Raw genomic sequence first — 5,822 nt, 5'->3', positions numbered from 1 at the left:
AAAAAAAAAAAAAAAAAAAAAGAGGAACTCAACATTAGGAAGCTACACGTTGGCCTGTGGCTGCTGACCAACAGCCCTTAGTGATTCTCCAAGGTGGGGGCCATGGGGGCAGAGTCGGCCTCTAGTGGTGCACAGCCACGTTCCTTCCAGGTGCTGCTGAACGGGCCTATGTGGTTGTACAGGCCACGAGGAAAAGGGCACTGGGTTAGAGGTCAGAAACCTGGGGTTCTAACTTCATTCTTCCAACCACTGACCGGGTGACTTGGGACAAATTACTCGATGTGTCAGTGCCTGAGTTTCTCATCTGTGCAATGGACATAAAGCTAATACCTGTCTTTCAGGAGCATTATGACAGGCAAGTGGCATAATCAGTATAAAATTGCCGTGGCTATGACAAAAACGCAAATTTCAGCTATTTTTAAAAATATCATTTTTCTTATCAATAATAATGCTTGTTGAGTCAGCTTAAGAAGAGAGGAGTGATGGAATCAGGGACAAGCATGCCAGGTGCCTAGAATAAAAAGTAAAGGATCTTGGTCAGGCTCATGCCTGTAATCCCAATGCTTTGGGAAGCCAAAGTGAGATCACTTGAGGTCATGTGTTCGACACCAGCCTGGGTAACATAGCAAGACTCCATCTCCAAAAAAAAAAAAGAAAGAAAATAGATGATTTTAAATGTTTCCTGGTTTACTCTTTTCTGCTTCTCCATCCCCGGCATGCTCTCAGTTTGAAGTTTTAATAATGTTGATACCTGTGCCACCATCCTGCCACCTTCAAGATAGTCATCTTGAATTCCCTTTATCCTTCTAGGAGAGTGAGGAATGCATTCACATCTTTACCTCCTTCCTGTGAAGACTCCTTTTTTTTTCTTCTTTGAGTTGGAGTCTCACTCTGTCGCCCAGACTGGAGTATAGTGGCATGCTTGCAGCCACCCCAGCGTCGATCTGCTGGGCTCCAGCACTTTTTCCCCGTCAACTTTCCAAGCCAGAACCACAGGTGCGTGCTATTATGCCTGACTGATTTTTTGATTTATTGTAGAGATGAGGTCTTGCCAAGTTGCCTGGGCTGGTCTTGAACCTGTGGGCTCAGGCAATCCACTTGCCTCGGCCTCCCAAAGTGCTGGGATTACAGGCTGAGCCACTGTGCCTGGCCATGAAGACTCCTTTGGACATTGTTTGTCTCGTTTGGATGTGCTGATGATAAGCCTGGAGGCAGAGAGGAGTAGCACATAGAAGTTTGAATGGTGAACTTGGGTCCAAGATGTTGGAGCACCTAGATCCACTTGGGACAGTGCTGAACAAACTAAAAGGTTGCATGGCATGCTGAGACTATCCTACAAATAGGGGATACAAGCTCCAGATGAAACCTCCAAAATGGAAACATGAAAAGCCCCGCTGTTCTCCATTCTTGAATGTAGCTTCTACTGTTTATTATATCAGGCAAGATATCACGACTGTGAGAGGGAGGGCTAGTTTGGGAGGCAATTAAGTGGTGACAACCTTGTGTGGAGGATGTTGAGAAAGTAAGAAGGATATGTGAGGGTGAGGAGTGGTATGGGGAGACAAATGGGTTCTTGATCATATGTTTTAGATGGAACAGATTGCTCTATGCCAAAGTTCTACACTAAGTCTCCAAGAAGTACAAGAGATCAATTTCTTGGATACCTGATTTGCTGTGGTAACATGGCAGTTTTTAGCTTTCGTTCATTCATTCATTTAACAAATGTTTATTGGGTCCTTACTCTGTCTGGTTACTGCTAGTCTATGAGGTACAAAGGTGAATGAGACATGGGTGAGTCTACTATGTGAACAAATAGTTTAAAAGAATAAGATAGATGTTCTCAACAAGCCATAAATAGGTGCTAGTGCTGTGGGCACACAGTGGGGTGTGAGGAGTTTATTCAATAGTTATGAGCACCTACTGTGTGCTAGGTATTGTTCCTGGCGCTGTACAGACACAAATCCCTTCCTTCATGGGGTTTGCAGTCTAGTAAGGGAAAGTTGTATAGTATGAGATATACATTCCAGGAGAAAGATAAAGTAAGGAGAAGGTAGAAAGTGTTGGGGTAACTTTAGGGTAGAGTGGCTGGGATAGCTTCTCTGAAAAGTGATCTACTAGTAAAGATCTGCAGGAAGCGAGGGAGGGAGATGTGGGGATATTGGGGCATATAAATACTCCAGGCCAAAAAAGCAACAAAGGAGTGGTTATGATGACTGACACAAAGTGTCAGCTGTATATGGATTGAAGTGAAGACATGAAGGGGGCAAGGAAAGACAAAAGGAGTCGTATCAGTGGGTCAAGGCCCCAGTGGGGCTGAAGATTGTTAGACTTGGGATGAGAAAGAGAACGAGCAGGAAAAATGGTAGCTTGTGTTCTAAGAATAGGATATGTAGCATGATCATTAAAGAGGTGTTGCAGATGTCATTATGTGGCCCAAGAATGACCAAGGAGAGCAGGATATAAGATCAGTTGAGAACAAGGACCTAAGAGGATGCTGGAAAGTCACCTGTCTGTGTATTGAAATCACCAAGGATAACAACAGGAATAATTAGGGAGAGGGCCAACAAGATAGAAGCTAGGGTCTTTGATAAATAAGAGAGTGGTCAGAGGAGTAGTAGATAAACTCAAGGAAGGGTGATAGGAGGAAGAGTCAGATACATGAAGTTTAAAACTCGTGTATTGATGGAGGAGAAAGGGAGAGTGTTCTGAAGCAGGACTGACAAGAAGGATAACACCTGCACTACCTCCAGCCCCAGGGGCAAAACAGGTTATACTTTTTTTTCCTGTGTGAAGGAGTAGGTAAGTCAGGAAGCTATGGGAATGAATGCTGTAGGAGAAGTTTGAGTTCTTCAAGTGGACGGCATGGTGTTCCTGCAGAATGGACAGTTCAGGTGAGACCACTTTCGGTACAGCCTGGAGTTGCCAGAATATCTCAGGAAGATTCTGGGCTTTCAAGTCAGACAGATTTGGGTCTAAAACCTGGATCTATACTTTTTGTGGATAATTCTGGATGAGTTACTTAACATCTCTGACCTACTGGTTTTTCATCTGAAATTGGAAAATAATTCTTTCCTCCTAGAATTGTTACAAATGTTAAAGAATATATACTTTATTTGATAACCAGCCACTAGTTTTTGTCAGCTTTTAATTCCCTCTCTGTGACCAGGTTTCTTCATCTGTATATGTATAATAATACATATTTTGGCTGTTATATGAGTTAAATGAGATAATATACTACAAACTTTCTGGTTCAGAGGTGGTACTCAATAATTTTTAAAGTTAGCATTAATCTTTCTAAAATAGATCCTTGTTTGTAAAATGAGGATAATAGCTGCCCCATGAGAAGTTCCCCAAAATGTTTTTTACCTCAGCATATTTCCACTTAACTTCACTTTTTAAACCAGCAGGTAGAAGGAATACACACACACACACACACACACACACACACACACACACACACAGAACAATTTCTAAATCTACTATAATAGTTGTGCTCAATTTAATTGAAATAAAACTGAAATTTATTTAATTATCGGCATTTAGAAAACTAAATTTTGCTGGATACATGTGTGTTACATGGAAATCCAAAAGAATCCCAAATTCCAGTAAGTGATTAGTTCATTATGTAGACTAATTACTTTTACAGTTATAAATAATTTCAAAATATCTCAGATCTAAAGTACACACCTGTGCAGTAATTGCTTTTCTGAGGGCTGTTTCCATGGCTACAGAGCAGACATCCTGCTACCCACAGCTAGGATGGTGCAGGTGGATTCCAGAGACAAGCTTCAGAGAGTGCACATTTATGCCAGGGCTTTAACATTGCAGATCTCTGGATGGCTCCACCCTGAAGACTCTATGCTAACTAGAATTCCAAAAGAACATTAGATCCAAAAAATATTTTTCACTGATGAGAACACTGGGTCTCAGAGACTTTGAGCAGCATCCTCAGTGCCCCACAGTGGATAAAGCAGCAATCTGGAGTCAGTGCTCTGGTTCATTTGAGTCCAAATTCTTAGCTCTCCATTCAATGGCAATTGGTGGAAACAATGCTTTCTTGGGAACATTGTTAAAAGAAACTAATGACCAGAACTCTGGATGCTTTAGTTAAGTATGTGCATTTTAAAAAGCTTTCCTCTGCCTGAATTTGCATAATGGTTCTTTCCCACAGGCCAAAGTTACCTTTTACTCTGTTTAATAGGCTCAACAACGTTGCATTATTAACAACCATATGCAAAATGATGACCTCAGGAGGTCATCAAAATACATTTTGATACCTTTCCCCAATACCTTTCCCCCCAAATACCCTTTTCTCTGATTACCCTCTGTGACCTTTGTGGCCAAGTCAGCTTCCTAATGGACTGTAGCGTTTCTTTGGTCTTGGTGTCTAAATGGAGTCTTGTTGCCTAATGAATACCCAGGATTGGGATAAGGAACCCTGAATGGGGTAGAAATGAACCTCCTTTCCAATCTTTGAACACTCACAAACCCTTTCATCATAATTTAGCAAAGTAGCGTGTCCTAGTGTGTTTGTGCTGCTATAATAGACTATCTGAGACTAGGTAACTTATAAAGAACAGAAATTTGTTTTTTTATACTTCTGGAGGCTGAGAAGTCCAAGATCAAGGCACCAGCAGGTTTGGTAAGGCCTGTATCTTCTGAAGGGGAGGAGTGCTGTGTTCTCACATGACAGAAAGTGGAAGGGTAAATGTCTGAATGCCGTGTGAAACCTCTTCCTTAAGAACCTTAATTCATTCATGCGAGAGCAGCCTTTATGGCCTAATTACCTCTTAAAGGCCCTTCCTTTTAATACTTCACAGGAGCAACACCTGAATTTTGGAGAGGACATATTTAAACCATAGCATTCTGCCCCTACCCCTTTCCTCCCACCCAATTCATGTCCTTCTCATTCCATCATCAATTTTAAAGTCTGAAGTCTAGAGTCTCATCTAGTTATCATCCTATGGCAAATTGCTCTCCAGCTATGAACTTGTGAAATCAAATAAGTTATGTGCTTCCAAAATAATGGTGGGACAGGTATAAGATCTAAACATACCCATTGAAAAATGAAGAAATAGGCAAGAAGAAAGGAGTAACAGACCTCAAGTAAGTCCAAAACTCAACAAAACAAACATTAAATCTTGAAGTGTGAGCATAAACTTTGACTTCATGGTTCCACATTCTGGACACACTGGGGTGAGGGTTTGGGCCTTTGGAGCCTCAGGCAGCCACATCCCCCTGGCTTTACTGGGTGCCACCTGTATAGCAGGTCTCACGATTTGGAGTCAAAGGCCTGCAGTTCTCCCAAGCTAGAGTTGCATGGTGGTGGCTCTACAGGTCCAGGATCTTGGGGACAGCCCTAGTCCACGATTTCACTAATCACTGCCCTAGTGGGGGCTCTCTACAGTAGCCCTGACTCTACAGTTCTGCTGAGCATTGCCTTAGATGGGACTCTGTGGTAGCCCTGCTCCTGTGGCAGGTATCTGTCTGGGCTCCAGGATGTCTGCAACATCCTTTGTTGAAATGTAGAAAGAAGAATCCATATTCCCATAGCTCTTGCATTCTACACACCTGCAGAATTATCACCATGTGGAGACAATCAAGGTTTAAAATTTGTACCTTCTAGCCGGGCTTGGTGGCTCAGCCTGTAATCCCGTGCCTTTGGGAGGCTGAGGTGAGTGGATTGCCTGAGCCCGCGGGTTCGAGACCCACCTGGGCAGCAAGACCTCATCTCTACAATAAATCAAAAAATCAGTCGGGCGTGGTAGTGCTCGCTTGTAGTTCCAGCTACTCGGAAGGCTGAGGTGGAAGGATTGCCGGAG

The sequence above is a fragment of the Carlito syrichta genome, unplaced genomic scaffold (assembly GCF_000164805.1).
Source record: "Carlito syrichta isolate Samal-C Ts95f unplaced genomic scaffold, Tarsius_syrichta-2.0.1 Scaffold287827, whole genome shotgun sequence".
Classification (NCBI taxonomy): domain Eukaryota; kingdom Metazoa; phylum Chordata; class Mammalia; order Primates; family Tarsiidae; genus Carlito; species Carlito syrichta.
The sequence above is the reverse complement of the archived record's forward strand: the minus strand, read 5'-3'. Positions refer to the sequence as shown.